The sequence below is a fragment of the Meles meles genome, chromosome 16 (genome assembly GCF_922984935.1).
Source record: "Meles meles chromosome 16, mMelMel3.1 paternal haplotype, whole genome shotgun sequence".
NCBI classification, from domain to species: Eukaryota; Metazoa; Chordata; class Mammalia; order Carnivora; family Mustelidae; genus Meles; species Meles meles.
This window is the reverse complement of record NC_060081.1, coordinates 50,307,818-50,328,094: the sequence shown is the minus strand read 5'-3', so window position 1 is coordinate 50,328,094 and position 20,277 is coordinate 50,307,818.

The following is a 20,277-nucleotide window of genomic DNA, read 5'->3' as shown; positions in this document are numbered from 1 at the left end:
GGTTCTCTAGAAGCAGAGCTTGAGACAGAGGTTGGTATGCATGATTTATTGAGGGAGTGCTTTCAGGTGAATGATGTAAGGCAGTGAAGAAAGCAGAAGGTGGGAAAAAGTATTAAGCAAGAAGTGGGCTCAAGCCTGTATGGCACCACAGAGATTTGAGGCAAGGGGTCCAGATTTTGTATCCCCTGTCTCAGTCATTGGCTTTGGGTAAGGTCCAGGGGATAAGGACAGAGGCTGGGCCTAGTCTGGGTTGCTCCTGTTTGCTCAAGGGCAAATCTATGAAAAAAAGGAGTGGCAGTGATCTGGCAGCTGGGCCCTGGGTACACCAAGAGTGATTGGTGGTACACCAAGATAAGTGTTGTACACCTATACCACATCAAAAAATTAAATGCTATTTAACACATCCTTTACAACATAGAGCTACTAATCAAGCTGGTTTCAAGCTAAGTTTCCAAGTCACATGTATAAATCTTTAAATTTATCTAAAGGCCACAATAGTATAAATCAACGAGTTGAATGGCCACTGTTAACACCTACAATTCTATTTTCCAGAGTTAATCTGACTTAAATCTCACAGCATTCTCTCAGAGAGGTGTAATTCTGCCTTTCTTTAAGTGTGAAACTATTAAAAAAATTATTTGGTGGTAAAATCTGACTTGTATCAATATAGGTTCAGTTGATTTATAGATGTTATTGCTTTGAATTCATAGGAATATTTACATGTTTTAATGAAAGATTTTTAATGAGTTTTATTAGCATATATGGCCTTAAGTCCTACCAGTAGTGTTATATGATGTACACAAAGTATACTTTTTGCCATTACAATATCTGGAAAATTCTGAATTCCAAACCATGTGACTCTGAGGGTTTTTAAGAAGAATTTATGGCCCTGCTCTGTTATTCCCCCAAAGGGTGAGGAATGAAAGCTCGGAAACTTTAAGTATCTTATCTTGTTCAAGTTCAAATAGCCAATATGGGAATCCTCCGGTTAAATTTCATCTGTGTGAAAACATGATTCCCTATTGTATCTTCCTATGTTGGAGCCCAGAGATATTAAACCAAGATCCACTTCAGAAAAATATGCTGGTTTTCCTAACCAGAAGACAAACTGTAAAAGCACAGAATCTTGAATTTGGACAGGACCTCTTAGAATCCATTAACTAGTATGACTAGCTTAATATAGGAATTTGTTTCACAGCATCCAGCCAGATTATTTGGCAGACATTTTGCATATATCCAAACTCATTGCTTTGTAAGGCAGATCATTTTAGGGGAGTCCAATGTTCAGAAAGTCTATATTGAATCAGAATGCATCTCTTATACACTCTACTCATATGCCCTGGTCTTGGTCTTAAGAAGACTCTAGACAATGAAGTGTTTCTTCTCCCACATTTCACCCTGCAAATATGTGAATAAATTGCAAATTCTACCTCATAATGATTTTTATGGGGCTCCTGGGTGGCTCAGTGGGTTAAAACCTCTGCCTTCAGCTTGGGTCATGATCCCAGGGTCCTGGGATGGAGCCCTGCATCGGGCTCTCTGCTCAGCAGGGAGCCTTCTTCCTCCTCTCTCTCTGCTTGTCTCTCTGCCTATTTGTGATCTCTGTTTAATAAATAAATAAATTTTTTTAAAAGATTTTTATTCTTTAAACACAGTGTCTCTATGCCTTTTGCCATTCTATTCCATCTTTTCTGGAAGATTCTTTTCACAAAGAGTTGCTTATTGGCCTGAAGTTTTCAGGGAATTTAGTGTAAAGTTAGGAGAAGGAGGAAGAATGTGTGTGGAAGGAGGACTGGAAGAAAAGACACATTCTTAGAGCCTTGTCCCTATGAGAACCAACCTTTCTCCTGCCTGGAATCCAAAGGTAAATTCAACCACAACTTAAGTGAATGAGTATCAGAAGATTTGGTCCACGTGATGTGCACAGAAGTAGGAGAAACCACATAATGGTGGTTTTATGGTTCCATGGAGTTATTCTGTTCACTGTGAAACTTCTTGCTAGTGACTGGAAAAATACTGGGGTTAGAATCCAGTCCCCCAGCAGAAGCTAATGGAATTTCAGATTCCCACCAGGGTATTTTAGCACAATTTCTTCCTAGTTATTCTTGATTAGATTTCAGTCTTTCAAAGTTTGTAAAGATTTTTCTGGCACTGAGCACTATGTAAGTTTTCAACATACATTTGGTGAATAAGTAAATGAATGAATAATTGAATAGTTAGATAAATTGATTTTTTTTTCAGATGTTATTTTAAAGTGTACCCATTTAGGATATGCCTCTCTTCTGTTTTTCAATGCCTCTTCACTTTCCCGTCTCCTATTTTCCCATTATTCTAACATATAAAGGGTACTATTTGTGGATCTGAAACTCTAAAATATTGCCAGAAATGTAATTTTTGTCTAAGACCAGAGATGTGGACAAATACAATTAGCCTTTCTATTTTTTCAGAGGACAGTCTTATTTGGTCCTACTCTGTGTCATCAAAACCTGCCCTAAGACCTTTTAAGACAAAGCAATAAAGGCAAAGGGAAGCAGTGATTGTCACTTAGCAGTCACATGGTAATTCTAGGATTTGTCTTAATCTAATAACACAGAGAACCTTAAAAATGAGACAGGGTCATAAGAAATAAAATTTATAAACTTGATTCATTATACCTCTGAAAAATAAATTCTGTAGCCCAAGTCCTACTCACCAGAAATTTACCCAAAATCACGTGGAAGATACATACTCTCTTCTTCAGCTTCTCTTCCCCCCATCAAATATAATATTTTATCTTTAATATTCTTTAAATCTCATCTTTGAGCTATTTACAAGGTTTTGCTAAGTGTTTTCAATTAAGTATTTTGTAAAATGCTTAAGATCAGTTTTTTAAAAGATTTTATTTGTTTATTTGAAAGGAAGAGCACGAGCATGAGCACAAGCAGAGGGAGAGGTAGAGGAAGAGGGAAAAGCAGACTCCCCCACTGAACAGGGAACTCCACGCAGGGCTGGATCCCAGGACCCCAGGATCATGACCAGAGCCAAAGGCAGGCGCTTAACTGAATGAACCACCCAGGTGCCCCCCTTTAAGATCAGTTTTATGAACATTTCCAATAGGAAAGAAAAAGTTGGCACACCAGATTATAAACCGAACACCTTTGTGTAAAAAGTGAAAGCTGCTTTTTATTAATTCCAGTCTTTTAACATATTGAAAACTTGTGTAAGACTTTTTAACCTACTCTGACCACGTTATGCATTATCATCTTTTAAATTGTCTCTTCAGTGATAAATATGCCTCTAATAGCTTAATAGTATTTTATTTTAGATACTGTTATTTGTGCTCCAAAAAGCCATTATGTCCCCAACAACTTTCTTAGTGCTCATTAATGAGAGAGCACGTTAGGAAGACTACAAGCTGGGAACGCTAAGAGAGAGGCTTTGTAACCCTAGAATTAATTTCAGATAACTCTATTAATCTGATATCTACTACACATTTGTTGTAACATTCAGGAAACAGTCACACTTTCTTGGAATTAATTGTGACTATATCCTTTTGATTTAGAAATCTGGAATTTTGGTGCCAAAGGGTGTTAGCTTATGGTAGTGTCTTCCATATATCAATGGCAATTGGTGGATCATTTTCCTTCACTCTTTGAGATTAGTAATAAAAATAATAATAACCAACAGATATATTTTTATAATGAAATAATAAAAGTCACATAGAAAAATTGAGACATGCAAAGTAAAAAAAAAAAATCATTATTTATTTTAAAAATCTCTTTAACCAGCACTTTTACAACTCAGACATAGCTACTATGAATGTGTGTGTTCCCAGCCTCTCTACTGTCTTTTAAAAATATATTCAGTCTTGAAAAAATAAAAATACAAATACATGTGGAGAAATAGAACAATACAGAACACTATAAAGTGAAATATTTAAATTCCCTTCTCCCCCCTGCCCCAACCTTCAGTTTACCTCTATACTTCCTGGTCTAGTTTTGTCTGGGGCTATCTCTTTGCAAACATGAAATCATATATCTCTTGATTTGTCTTCTTTAGCCTGTATGTTATAATTCTTTACTAAGAAATATGAAGAGTTTCTTAATTTTTCATCACACATATTCCCTCTTTTCTTTGCAGCTTTTGATTTTTGCATCTACATTTAGGCTTCTTTTTTTTTTTTTTCATTTTATTTATTTTTTCAGTGTAACAGTATTCATTCTTTTTGCACAACACCCAGTGCTCCATGCAAAACGTGCCCTCCCCATTACCCACCACCTGTTCCCCCAACCTCCCACCCCTGACCCTTCAAAACCCTCAGGTTGCTTTTCAGAGTACATAGTCTCTTATGGTTCGCCTCCCCTCCCCAATGTCCATAGCCCGCTCCCCCTCTCCCAATCCCACCTCCCCCCAGCAACCCCCAGTTTGTTTTGTGAGATTAAGAGTCATTTATGGTTTGTCTCCCTCCCAATCCCATCTTGTTTCATTTACTCTTCTCCTATCCCCCTACCCCCCATGTTGCTGCTCCATGTCCTCATATCAGGGAGATCATATGATAGTTGTCTTTCTCCGATTGACTTATTTCACTAAGCATGATACGCTCTAGCTCCATCCACGTCGTCGCAAATGGCATGATTTCATTTCTTTTGATGGCTGCATAGTATTCCATTGTGTATATATACCACATCTTCTTTATCCATTCATCTGTTGATGGACATCTAGGTTCTTTCCATAGTCTGGCTATTGTAGACATTGCTGCTATAAACATTCGGGTACATGTGCCCCTTCGGATCACTATGTTTGTATCTTTAGGGTAAATACCCAGTAATGCAATTGCTGGGTCATAGGGTAGTTCTATTTTCAACCTTTTGAGGAACCTCCATGCTGTTTTCCAGAGTGGTTGCACCAGCTTGCATTCCCACCAACAGTGGAGGAGGGTTCCCCTTTCTCCACATCCTCGCCAGCATCTGTCATTTCCTGACTTGTTAATTTTAGCCATTCTGACTGGTGTGAGGTGATATCTCATTGTGGTTTTGATTTGTATTTCCCTGATGCCGAGTGACGTGGAGCACTTTTTCATGTGTCTGTTGGCCATCTGGATGTCTTCTTTGCAGAAATGTCTGTTCATGTCCTCTGCCCATTTCTTGATTGGATTGTTTGTTCTTTGGGTGTTAAGTTTGCTAAGTTCCTTATAGATTTTGGATACTAGCCCTTTATCTGATATGTCGTTTGCAAATATCTTCTCCCATTCTGTCAGTTGTCTTTTGGTTTTGTTAACTGTTTCCTTTGCTGTGCAAAAGCTTTTGATCTTGATGAAATCCCAATAGTTCATTTTTGCCCTTGCTTCCCTTGCCTTTGCAACATCTTCCTAGGAACAACGGCAAAGGCAAGGGATACATTTAGGCTTCTTATGGGATCAAGAATTAGATTAACTCTCTAAGGTTTTGAATCTGAAATTCATGAATGATTTTTTATTTTATTTTAAAATTTTATTTTCTACTTACTGAGAATGATGGTTCAAGCATTCATGCAAACTAGATTTGTATTTCTTCTAATTGACACAATTAATGGTGGGGGTGATCTTTATATTCTGTGGTTCTTAGATTATTTACTTAAGAAATGCTAGATTGACTTAAAGGTCCCTTGTGACTCTGAAATTTTACCATCCGTGGGTTGTTGGGAAGAAAACCACTCCTACTCAGTGCATTCAGTTAGAACAGTCATGGATACTGAAGGGTTATCTCTAACACCTAAGGTTTCTAACTTATTTCCTCTTTTTACTTTTCTCTTATTGTCTCTTATTTACTCTTTTTAACTTCAGTTGACTATGTATAAACATATATAGCCCAATGATTGATGAAGAGTTTATTGAAGGCACATACACTTAGGAATTATGTCATAAATAATTGTTTTCCAGCGATGTGCTGGAAACAGCTTGTACTGGCTTGTGAGGAGTCAATCGTGTGAATCTCTTCCCAACTCTACATTCAGTGTCATCATGTTAATAGGTTGAAATTATCCCTGATATGAGTATTTACACCATGAAAATGAGCAAATAGTGTGAATTAGGGTTCTTTTTCTCCTTTACCTAAGAGTCAGTGTCTGAAAAAAAGTCAGTATAGCAGGCCTATAACTACTATCTTTACGTAGTATCTGGGAAGCTGGATTTTGGGAGGATTCTCACCATTCCTTAACTGATTAAGAGCCCACATAGTGCCTAAACTATGCAAATGATGTAGATTATGCAGAGCACCTGCTTTGCTTCTGAGAATCTGGATTCTTGAGATGTGTTAGGCAGAGGGGTATCTACATGACCAGTTTCAAATAAAAGTCTTGGGAACTGAGTCTGTAATGACTTTTGCATTGACTTATTGCAATGACTTATTACAGGTAGACAATATTTCATATGTATTGTCAGAATTCAATGTTGAAGGAATTAAGTGTGTTGTCAGTGGCTTTACTGAGAGAAGAGTTTTAGAAGCTGTCTCCTGGTTTCTTCTGGACCTTGCTCCATGTGCCTTTTTCCTTTACTGATTTGGTTTTGTATACCTTTGCTGTAATAAATCATAGCTCTAAGTTCAACTTCATGCTGAGTCCTCTAAGTCTTCCTAACAAATCCCCGGACTTGGAGGTGATCTTGGGGACTCTTAACACAACCAGTTTATTAGCACATCAGTGGTCATATCATCAAATCCTTATCAGTCATTACTTTGAAATATTACCATTATAATAACCTGGAAAGAGGCCGATGACACATTTTTAAGGAGGAAACACACAAAGATGTAATTCATTAAGTGTAAAATGTACATGTGTATGTATGTCTTTGAAGCTATAGAAAATTATATGGAAGATTACATGTCAAACCATTAATATTCATTGGGTTACTTTTGGATGATGATATTGAGTACACAGAATACAGTACTTCTTCATGCTTTGTATAATAATAAAAAATAAAATAGTGGAATTTATAAATGACTCATTTTATTTTCCAATAATATTAAAATAAAAATATAGATTAGGTAAGATTATGTTGCTGAATGGCACTATCAGTAATTATTTTTTAAGAGTTATGTACCATGGGAAACTACAAATTTTAGCCAGATATAACAAAATTTGAGCCTCTAATGATAAATGACTAATAACATTGCTAATGAACATTTTGGGTGTTGGACCTTTTTGGTTCTGTTCCAAATGTAAAGGGAATTTTCATGTGCTGTGTTTAATTTTCATATACAGTTTGCCAAATTTGTCTTCTCAAATACTGTTGGTTCAGATTTGTCAAGTCTGCTCCATTTGGCTTCTGGTTGTTCAGCAATTTTTCTCTGGTATAGATTCGTGAATAGAGATGGATAATCACAGGTCACTTCAGTGTTTGGATGACAAGTATCTGAACAGTTGATATAGGCGTATTGAAAACATGAACTAGAAATATGATATATACAGAATTCAAGCTTAGATTAAACCTAATGGCACTATTAGGAATAATGACCTAGAGTTTTTTCTAGATTTTCTTCAATCCGCTAATAAATAATTCAAAAGGTATTATTTTCTCCATTTAACTCAAATACCTATTGGTAAAATCACCCCCACACTTCTCTTGGCCCCCACCTATAACTCCTGAAGGAGCTATTGTGTTCTAAGTAAATATTAGGTCATTGCCGTTGCATTCATGCATATTTGCACAGTAGACAGTTAAATCAGCTCCGTTACTGTGCTCTATAAAACTACATAATTACAGACCTTTCAGAATGCATCTTATTAACTTGGTGCATGACTACTTCAAAGCAGACATACTGCAGATCAGTTGAGTCAATATTCACATGGTATTTTTCAGCATTTAGTCTTGGGAGGAAGTAAAAATACCAAGGCTTCTACATATGTTTTAATGAAGAATTGGGCATTGAACTAAAAAATTCACACAATCATCCAGGATTTTTAAATACCTGGATATTAGGTGCTCTATTTTATAGCATTATATGTAAACAAAATATCCAGTGATTTCCTGAATATATCATTCTTATATGAAATTTGAATCAATTACTAATACACTGTAGCTAGGTTGAAGAGAACTCAGTTGACAAATCAGAATGCAGGTTTATTTTATTACAATAAAGAATATGCATTTTCAGTGTATCCACACCTGATATACGATATTCAAACCCAATACTCCCGATGGCCCCCAGTTTTTGGCACCTGAGATTCTAGAAAGCTGAATTAACCTGCAGAGGGTTCTTTGGACATTGTGAAATAAGAACAAGGGATATGGGGGCACCTGGGTGACTCAGTTGGTTAAGCCTCTGCCTTTGGCTCAGGTCATGGTCCTTGGGTCCTGGGATCAAGCCCCATGGCAGGCTTCCTGCTTATTAGCAGAGAGTCTGCTTCTCCATCTCTTTCCCTCTGTCCCTCACCTCTGCTTGTGTTCTCTCTCTTGCTTGTGCTCTCTCTCAAGTAAATAAAACCTTAAAAATAAAAAGGTATATGAATAAGATTAGAGACTTTAGTGCAGGCTCAGGTAAACCTGAGGAAACAGGTTCACCCTCATCAGGGAACACCTTTCTCAGTCTCGGATTCATTCCATCCCCATAATTGGGACTGTTCAAGAAACACCAGAGGCATACATGCATGCTGGATTTTTTATTCTTGTTTCCAGGTTGATCACATTTCTTCAGTTCAATGCATATTTCCTTTAAAAGTCTTAGCAGTTAAGTCATGGAGTTTTTTGTTTTTGCTTTTGTTTTTGTTTTTGTTTTTGTTTTTTGATGGCACTACTCTCTTTAGTTAAATATGCCTCTCCTCAAAAAGGATAGAGATAGATTGATTGTCCCCCCACTTACCACGTCCAGATCAGGACTGTACCACTGGACATCCAGCTGTATTGTTGCTGCCCCCTTCTAATCCAAGTTGTTATTCTTTCCTTCTTTCATTGAAGAATGGGTGTGTTTTCTCCTCCACGCCAAGTCCTGCCATCATCCTTGGGGACTCCAGCATTCACATGTATAGCTCATCCAACCTCCTGTCCCAAATCCATGACCTGGTTTTCAATAACTTGCCCCCACCTTAACTCAGCCACACTGTTTCATGGCTGAGCAGGCCCTTAGCAATTCCTACTCTATTTCTGAACTGTTGAATTAAAATGTTCACTCTGAGTGACCCTAGGCCACCATTCCATCTTCAACCCCCTGCTTCATTGATGTCCTTAACACCCATCTGAGAAAGCTTTGTAAAGCTAGACCAATCCAGACATTTGCTGTCTTTATGTTCACAGTTGAACACCTGATTGTTTCTGGAAATATATCACACATGCTCCAGCACAAAAAGACTTATAAATGCACCTCTAAATGTGTCATCTTAAAACTCATTTGGGTCCTCAGTATCATGTGATTTCATGAGCAGCTCTCTCTTCCCTTCTCTATTAGAGCCATTTCAAATGTTCTTAAACACTTCCCTCTGAACTTGATACTCATCCCTTCACAGATATTTTTACTTCTTACTTCAAAGATAAAATGAGTTCTGTCCTGTGGGAATGACCTCTATTTCCAACTATTGTTTTATATTCACAGTTACCTCTATAACTGACTGTTGACTATTTGCCTCTGCCTTGTTTCCTTTGCCGTCTCTCTGTTATTTCCTGTCCAACAGTATTTCACCAAGTTCAAGTCACTCCTAGATGAGTAATTAAAAAGGAAATAACACCCTACTTCAGGCACCAATTACCCCACAATAAATGCTCTATTTCTCTCTTCACTGAAGCCAAACTTCTTCTCCTCCCTACCTTTTATTATTGAGGTGAAATTCACATAGCACAAAGTTAACCATCTTCATGTGAACAGTTCAGTGGCTGTAGTATATTAACAAACTTGAGCAACCACACCTCTACCTAGTTCTCAATATTTTCATCATATGAAAAGGATCCTATGTATCCTATTACTCCTTATTCCCCCCTTCTCCAAGCCTCTGACAACCAACAATCTGTTTTCTGTCTGTATCAGTTTATCCGTTCTGGATATTTCAGGTAAACTCACATAATTCACACAATGTGTGACCTTTCATGTCTTGTTGATTTTGCATTGCACAATGTATATTTTTAATATTTTATTTATTTATTTGACAGAGATCACAAGTAGGCAGAGAGGCAGGCAGCGAGAGAGGAGGAAACAGGCTCCCTGCTGAGCAGAGAGCCCAATTCGGGGCTCGATCCCATGACCCCGGGACCATGACTGGAGCCAAAGGCAGAGGCTTTAACCCACTGAGCCACCCAGGTGCCCCTGTACAATGTTTTTTTTAAGGTTCATCCATGTTGTAGCGATTACAATTAAATGATTACTTTTCATGGCTAAAGAATATTTTGTTGTATGTACATACCACAATTTGTTACCATTCATCCATTGATGACCATTTGGGCTGTTTCCATCTGTTAGATATTGTGACTACTGCTACTATGAAAATGAATGCATGTGGATTCATTTGAGCATCAATTTTCAATTTGGGGGAGAAATATATACCTTGGGGTTGGATTGCTAGATCATAAGGTAATTCTATGCTTAACTTCTTGAAAAATTGCTGAACTGTTTTCCAGAGCACCTGAGCCATTTTACGTTCCCATAAACAATGTATCGTGTTTCCAAATTTCTCCAAATCCCACTGATACTCTATTTTCAATAATTTGTTGTAGCCATCCTAGATGGTGTAAAGTAGTTCCCTACTACAGTGTGGTAGCTCAGGAGGTCAGATCTCCTCCCTCCTCAGTTTGTGGTTGTTGATATTTGATTGGCTGTAGATATACATTTGTTAGTGACTTATCCAAACAATTTTTGCAAGACTGTATCCCTTGCTACACTTGGTCACTAAAATTATGGTTCTATTATCTCAGTGATCAGCCAGTGGCTTGACATAGGTTTCCTCAAATGATTTCCTTCAAGTCTGAAGTCTGCCTATGACTGTGTGGTGGACTCATACCCACTGCTTGGGCAGAGTCTATAAGACTCACCAGAGGTGGAAGCCTACATTCCTTAGAGTCTTTTTCGCACATGTGTTTGGTACTGAGCATTTGAGTTTCACTCTGGCTATGTGATGTGATGAAATATCAGTGACCCTCTAACAGAAGCCAACCTATCTTTAATTCAGTAATCTCCAGTTACCTGAAGATTTCTCATTAAATTCCAGAGTTCCAAAAAAGTTGATTCTATTAATCTTAGTATATGATTGTTTCAGTGGAGGGACCAGTTTTTTAAGGCCTTATTCCACCATTTTCTGTGATGTTATATGTGAAACCAAATTTTTTTTGTATGTTGTCTAATACAGTGCTAATCAGAGTGTGATCTGTGGACTAGTACCAGTCTGCAAAATATTAGAAATATTGAGAATAATATAATGTTGTCACAGTGTTCAAGTGACCATCAGTAGACTTGTCTCCTTAAAAACAATGTAAATCAGTGGTGCACAATAGAAGTGTACTGCAATCCACATATTCTAGTAGCCTCTTAAGGAAAAGAGCAAACGTCATCCCAAAATATGGAAATTGTTATTTTGCCTTCTTTTTTTATGCTAAATCTTTTAAATAAAAAGAAATAAATCTATGTGTTTACACACACACACACACACACACACACACACACACCTATATATATGTATACACAGAGAACATCTCAGTTTGCACTGTCACATCTCCAGTGCTCAATACTAATGGCTACTGCATCAGACAGTGAGCTGTGGATCACCTGCAGTATTGTCCAACATGTAAATTGAGTTCCATGTAATGTGAGCTGCATATTGATAGCAGTTCACAAATTGTTTGAGAAGCATTGGATTAATGAGCTGTTTCTAGTTTCTTACATCCTATTCACTTCTTAACTCATTGCATTCTGGCTTCTAACCCCACAATTCACTCAAATAGCTCTTCTCAAGATCTTTATGTATAATAGTATGCTATTTATATCTCTTCATGCATAGATAATATGAAATCTCTTCCTCTGCTTGGCTGCTCATCTACATTTAACTATATTGAATAATTTGTCCTCCTTGAAATTTCCTATTCATCTGTGGTTTATTAATTAATTTTCTTGTTCATGAAACAAAGGTTTGTTAAACAACTATTACTGACAGAAATTTGCAAGGTGCTAAGGATACAGTGGTGGTGAAAAGAGACCAACAGAGCTTTTATCTAATGGTACAGGCTGCCATCATCAGAAAATAACAAAAAAAATGTAAAATTGAAACTGGCAAGTCTTGCAAAAGTGAGATATATGGTGCAAATGGCAGGAAAAAAATATTAGTAGCTAATACTCATACTGTACTTATAATGTGCCAGACATTTTTCTAAACATTTTGCATTTATGGGCTCACTTAATCTTCATAACAAGCCTATGAAATAGATACTATTATTAGCCACACTGTATAGGTGAGGAAGCTTAACAAGGTTACATAATATACCCAAGGTCACATAGTATCAAGTGTTGTATAAGAGTTTGAACCCAGGCAATTTGGTGCTATAAGCCATGCACATGACCATATCAATAAAGAGGTTAGTTGGAATGGAGAGGGAAGTTTTTATCTTCTAGGAGTGATGATTAAATCATACAGCACCCTGTAAGCATGATTAGAAACATGTTCTTCATCTTATAAGAGAAATTATTAAAATGCTTTATGAACAAGTATCATAGGGCAGTAGTGGGTGGACAATCATGAGGATAATGTATTCTAAAAGGTTGAGGATAGTTGAAGGAAGACCAATTAAAAAACCAATACAGTTGTCCCAGAAAGAGAGGTAGCTTGAAAGAAAGATAGTTCTTGAAAGAGATGCAGAGAAATGGACATACTTCAGAAATATGTAGACTGTAAAAGTCATTAGTACTCAGTGATTACTTGGGTATATATACAATTCATGAAAAAGAAGTGTCAAGGATTACTTCTAACCGTGTGACTTGCATTACTAGTGAGAAGTTGAGATGAAGAACTCTTGGAAAGAAACAGGTGGGGGAATGGGAGTTTGGTTTTAGACATTATGCATTTGAGGGACCTTTAGGACAGGCAGGTAGAGCCCAGAGGAGAGATCTGATAGGGATAAAATATATGATCATCCCTTATAGGCGGTTGCAACCACGAGGACTCAGTTATCTGCAAAGGAAAATGCAGAAAGAGAAGACAAGAGGGTCGAAGGTCAAGGAGCTCCAAGATTTAGTAGCAAGATAAAGGAGGTTATTTAAGTGAAGGAGAGAGGAAACATTAAGCATTAAAAGCAAGAGGAAAAATGGGATCATGTGCTACTATACCCAAGGAAAGAAAATGTTTCAACAAGGCCATGGTCATCCCTATCTAATGCTGCTGGGAGACCAGTGGGGATAAAGACTGGAAACTGTCCACTAGACAGAAGGACACCAAGTTCACTACAGGCTCTACTAGATTTTCCATGAAACTTCCATGAAACAGAATTCCTAAGTTGAAAACCTCTTTTGGTAGCATTTGCCACAGTTGTGACTTAAATTTGTTCCTGTGATCTTTGATTGGTGTGTCTCCACCATTAGACTTTAAATTCCAGGAGTGTATGCACTGTGTTTGCTTTGGTAGCCTGTGTGTTTATTTGCCACACAGCATTGGACCCTACTGTCTGGTTCACTGTGGGAAGAGTGTAAGTGTGTGTCAAATGAGTGACTTGGAAAAGAAGAATTAACTGTTAAAACAGTGGCTCAAACCCCTATTCTATTTTGCTTCCTCTTTTATATTAGGCTAAGTTCATTTAGTCATTACTAAAAGTTATTAAAGGGCTTCTGTCTTTCCATGTGATGGTATAAATCATTGCTATGTGGGTAGGTTTCCCTAAGTTTAGTGAAAACTTTGTAATCTCATAAGCGAACAAAAAATGCATTATTTATGCTAAATGCTGTTTTATACATGATGTGGTCTTCCTAATTTTCCAGAACTTCCTTTCTGAACATGAATACTACTTCATTGTGACTGAACTTTGATGGGACTTCTACAGAATTTTCAATATTTTATTTTCCCAACAAAGTTTTTTCTAAATAGCTTTCCCAAAGAACGTTTATAAGAATTCTGTTAGACCCTTCATACCTATTGATTTCTTACCCCCATTTATTCTCTCTTCTCAGTCTCATGATCAAACCCTGTCATTACCTCTACCAATTACTGCCTTTCACCAGGATGCTAGGTGGAAGTCAGTCAAACCGTGGATTTTGAAAGTTTTTTTTTTTTTTCTGACACATTTTGACATTTGTATTTCTTTCTTTCTGGCTTCTAATGTCTAGATTTTTTTTTCACTGTTTTGCCTTGAAAGTATATTGGGAATAGGACATTGTGTAAGTTCTGTTCTACTTGACTCATAAAAGAAGAACAATGTGCTCAGTGGTCTAACTCTGTAAATCATTCTCATTGTGCAAACCATCAATGTGTCAACAGAAAAAGAAGATAAATATTGCAAAAGAGAGAAGGTTCATCACAGATTGAGTAAAAGCTTAGGGACTCATGATTATAGAATAAGGAAATACCATAAGGAAAATTACACCCTAAAAACCAGGTTCCTAAACCTTGTCCGTTGCTTTTTTCCACACAAGTAAGTGGCTTTGTTTATAACTCTCACTGATGTGCTTTGATCTACATACAGTCTACCTTTACCATGCTGATAAGTTGGACTTGGACTCTGTAAAACCTTCTGATTCTTACCCACTCATTTTCTGCCCACTGTCTTTACCCACTCCTGTGCCATTGTAGTAGTCTCACTTCCCTCTGTTCTTTTTCTCATCACTCTAATATTTAATGTGAACACTAGGGAGGCTTGATTTCAGGTTTGTTCAGTGTTGGCACACTGGGAAGGTCTCATTTTCATGGCAAGCAGTTTGGATTGCTCTAAGACAGAATTTATTTTTAAAGTTCCACATTGCACATTGTTGGCTCTTCAATATCTTCTGGCAGTAAGGCGCCAACAAGACAGAACACATAAAAAAGAAGAAAAACACCCAAACATTTTCTTTCCCCTTTTCCATATTCTCCCCAAGCCAAGTTTGGAATGGTTTAAGGGAGGGGTTTTTCTTTCCCTTTTTTCTTTGCCTAGAACTGGCCGCTATTAAGCACCTTTTTGGATTCAGACACTTTCCTGTTGGCCTTTCCTGAGGGAATCTACCATTGAGTTCTAGCACATTTTACTTATCCAAGAAACACTGCTTAAGGGAGAAACAGGCCTTTGAAGAACAACAGACTCTATATCTTAAGGATTCTCTCTGTTGAGTGGGACTCACTACATTCCTTCAGATTTAAGACTCCGTGAAATCTTTAACCCATTCTAACCCATCTTTTAAGACCACACACACAAAATTAAAATGTCAGTTGTGGATGTAATAGTTTGTCACTGTGTAAGGTGAATCACCACTAGTGGAAGGCAAGACCAAACACTTGCCAGTTTCTGCTAAAGGTCTTGAGTCTTTCATTGAAAAGAACTGTTCCCTTGGAGAAGGAGTCTCAATACACAATTCATCAGAGTTACCACTGAATTACCTCTCCTTTGTTTCCCCTTTTTCATCATGGCAGACATCTGCAGTAGTAAGTACATGAGCATTTGTGATGTGTCATTCCCTACCCCAACCATTCCAGGTCATCATCACAAAGGGTGTTTTGTAGATAGAATTTTTCCCAGTGAGTAGTGCACAAGTCGTGTCACTCCATGGTTTTGCTCCAGTTTCAGAGCATCTGTAAGCTGTAGACTGAAAGTATATAGAATACTGCTTACCCATCTTCTTCTTGATAAAGAAGAAGGAGAAGAAATAAGTAAATTCTGTTTACTAAGAAAAATGAGCCAGTCAGAAACAGATATCAAAGGTAGTGGTGTTTTTATAGAACTTCGCTGAGACTTTGAATTAGAAAGTAAGTTGGCAGAGGCAGAGAAGTGAAATTAAGTTGGGACTCTACCACTGGGAGAACATCTTCTTTGTGTTTCCAATAGATTCTAGGAATCTAGAAACATGTGAAACCCCTGGTTATTTTTTAAAGCATCAAAGATGAAACAACAACAAACAAACTTGTATACCCCCAAACACAAACACAGTAAAGAAATAAATACATATTACCTGAGCATTAATGAACAGTTATATCTACTAATAATGATGAAAAAGCCCGTCTCTGATTTAGTAGAGATTAGGATATAGAGATGTTGGGGTCAGTGTTAGTGAGCCCCTTTACAGCCAGTCTGATGTAAGCAGATCATAAGCCAGCATTCACAAGCTACACAAAGGAAAGATTTATTAAGCAGCCAGAAATCCAGACAGCTAGCAGGTTTGGCATTATTCTGCTCACCACAGTAGAAATCACCCCAGACTTCGTTAATGCCTTTTAGTTGCAAATATCTCACTGCTGCTTCTATGGTGCTCCTTGGGCAATAATCCTCATTTGGAAGAGCTGTTGGCAGCACACATTTTTTAAAAAGAATAAACTGCCAAGCACCAAATACGCTCATCACCAAGTAACAATGATGACAGCAAAAGCAAAACAAAGGGATTAGAATCATCTCATACTCACTTTCTTTTTGGCCAACAGGGTTCTTTCTGTATACATTTATAGTTAGGGTCTTTATGTATTTGCCACAACCCACTTTTAATTATTTTATCCCAGAAGGCATCAATTACATTTCTTCTGTCTTAAATAATACTTCTTACTCCCCAGTTGTTGCAGAATTGTGTTTTCTTGACCAAGGCTTGCCGGAAAAATGAGACTGATGAGTGTACCAGCTCCACCGTCATGCCCTTGATGACATTGGATATGCTTCCAAGAACTCAGCTCAAGTGCTGAGAATAATGATCCATATCCTTATCAGGATCAAGCTCAGTTTCTATTTCTTACTCTCACTTATTGTATAAGACCAATCTCCACATTGCAAGGTTTACACTGAGAAGGCACAATTCAGGGTTCAGGAAATCAAGTGAACCTCTCTTACTTTTGGCTGTTGAAGAACCGTTCACCCTTTTTCTTGGACATGGCACCCAGTTTTCCTTTGTGAGCACCATCCCTCCTCTACTCTCATGAGATGTGGTTTGGGTGAGGCTAACACAATAATTTCTGCATCCTCTCCATGTGCGCTGGGGACAGGATCTACAACAGATTCTGTTGGTGTTTTACCCATATTCCTTCACATCCCTTCTGCATTTCCATGCTTATAATTGTCTTCCAATAGCCAACAAAGAGCATGATTATTGGATAACAGACTTCACGCTGATGAAACCTACCTTGCCCATACAACAAGGCCCATGCACAGGCGGATGGGAAGTACCTGCAGGGAAAAAAAAAAAGTTGCAAGTAGTCATTACCTAGTAACTAGTGGACATGGGGGTATAAATACCCCAAATATACTCCAAATACCTCACTCCTTGGCAAGGGTAATTCTTACATATTTGTTTTTCCAGGGACTATTCCTGCAATATTAAGTTCTGATTTTTTGCTGGTATCTGATTTAACATGCCTGTATTGGCTGACTTCCCTGTCACCCACCTATGTTCCTTGCAACTTCCAATAAACTGTTTTCCCTGAAATCCTTGGCTCAGGATCTACTTCTGGGGGAACCGGAACTAAGACAAAACCAAAGCCTGGCACCTAAGAACGTTCTATCCCCTGGCTTCCGTGACTGATTACAGCCATGAACCTAACCCAAGCCAGAGCAATGACAGACCCAGGCCTTTTCCTGGAACTATTAAATAAGAAGTAATTTCTTTCTGTTGGGATTTCTTAGTGTCTGAAATGTCAGCTGGTCCTATTCCTCATCTTTTCTATGACAAAAGAAGAGCCCTTTTGAGAACAAAGTCAGCACTCAAGAAAACAGTGCCAGCAAGTACAGGAAGATTTCCTTGATGGATTCAGCCATGCCCGAAACTCTGATTTACTTCATTGCCTATTTTCCCCTCTTACCATTTTGAAAGTCAGGTTAAGTTTCTAATTCTTGAAACTGAAAGAGTTCTGATTAATTCAGATATGGAATTAAAGATCCAATTTCCACTTGCTCTCAATGCAGTGCTAGCCATCATGTTGGGGGTCAGAGATCATAGTTTCTCAACTTATGATATATATGGTGGTCAGCTGTTAGCTGTGGATGGAAAGCATGGGCTCTGGAATCTAAATACAGAGGCGTTTGGTTTTTTTTCTGTTTTACCACAAAAGTTGAAACAGGCCTTTCTCCAATTTTGGTTGGGAAAGAGAAAAAAGTCTTAAATATTTCACCACCTTTTTTCTTACATGAAAATTTTTGTAAGATACGGGTAAATGGTCTTTGAGGGCCAAGTGTTATATACTAAAGAACTTCGTCCACATGACATAAATAATTGTCTTAAATTTTGCTCTGTAAATTGCAGGCTGCATTTTTCGTTTTAATTAAGCCATGGCAAAAATGGTTTTGTGGCATTTTCCTTTTAGGATTGGGAACCTACACACATCAGCTTTGTGCATGAGAACCAGAAATTAAAACTGACCACAGCTAATGGGAACCTGCTCAGGCCCATTTTATAGGCTCTGCAGAGGGAAGTGCAAAGAGAAAACAGGCTAAGCAAAGAAGGAAAAACCCAGTTGTGACTTTTCAATAAGTTTTAATAATGTACAATCTCCCAGAAAGTAACATATGATCAGAATTACAAATTCTGGGTTTGTTGCTTTTCTTACCATTAAGGATTTGTTAAGTACCCAAAGGGATTTGTTGGTCCTTTATACGTTTAATTCAACTCCAATGTCTTCAATTAGAGCATGCTGTCAGAGTAAATAGCACACTGAAAATAGGTGGTTGAGAAGACCTGATGCCAAATCTTGAGGTATACCCACCCAAGTGGAAATTCAAGGGTAGGTGGTTAACTGAGGGAATCATTGCTGTTAAAGTGGCCTCTTTTGGAATGGTCTGTCAAGTGTGCGCAATCTTGCTATTCTGTACATATTTTATGTATGAAGCAACATATAAACAATCAAGCATCTGGGAGACACTTCCCATCGTTATTAGCCTTTTTTAGTGGTTCCAGGAGGTGGCTTCTGCTTTCACCATTTGAGTCTCCTGTTCTGGGTTCTACGTCTTTTCAGGTTACATTTTATAGAATGTTATGAAATAGCTCTTCTTTGAAGGACTAGGGCAGCCCCTATGCATTTTAAAGCTCTCAGGAGGAGCACAAAATATGCAGAGAGAGGCCTTTTATTAACAACTGTGGTGACTCCACAGCAAGAAAGAAGCAAATGTACTTCTAGTCTGATCTCTGGGGGTTGAGCTTATCTTTGGGAATTTTTTCAGAATTCACTTTGGAGACTGGTGGCCAGGTGCAGTTGTGTATATTTATGTTTTAAGGCTACCCCAGTCACTTAGTTGGCTCTTCCACATTAGACTTCATTACATGTTGTGGGCACTGTCATGTGTTGTTTTGTTTTGTTTTTTAATCTCTTCCCTTTTTGTATGACGGATTCTTCGCAAAAATGAGCCCCTCAAAAAATGTGAGATGCTCAAAACCAAAGAAAGCAGCCAGAGAGTTGTTTGTAATTCAGTTGTGAATTCATTGAGTAGAGAGAAGCGGTATCCGTTATCCACAGAAATGTGACAAATCACCTAAAAGCTTGGCGCATTTAAACAAGGGTGTATTACTTTATCAAGGTTAAGTAGGCTGTGGAGTGATCCTCCTACTGGTTTTACCAGGGCTTACTCAAGTGGCTATATTTATCTGTGGATTGGCTGGCATTGGAAGGTCTACGATAGCCTCAGTTCTGACAGTAGTAAAGAAAATGCAAATGTAAATGCAGGAAAACCCTTGGCAAGCTGTTTCCCTTGAGGTATTAACAGGTATGAGCTTGGAAAAGATAGTCCCAATACATCTTTCTCTTATTTAGGGGATAGAAGAATGTCTAGGCTGAAAGAGCAGGTCAATTACAAAAATAATGATGTTGTTGGGGGTATTGTAAGGTAGAGCCTCATCCTAAGCTTTCAGCAAAGATAAGCAAAGTTGGAACAAAGAGGCTTGCTTTTTTCTATGGAGCAGAAAGAGGAGTATGTTGGTAAATGAATGGTTAACAGTTGGCTCTCTGCAAATTATATCTCAATAAAGGTGTTATTAAGAACATGAAAAAATTAGCTTAAAAAAAAAAACCCTTGATTTGAAGCATTTGCCAGTTTCTTTTGTGTAAATGCTTCTACTGTGACTAATACCTAGCTTTTGCTCAAGTTGGGAAAGCATGCACACAAGTCTTGTGAGCCCGTGCAAGCCTGCTCTAGCACACTGATCAGGAATAATGAAAAAAAAAATTAAAACACCATTAGGAAATGGAATATAAAAAGTCTCTGGTTTCTAA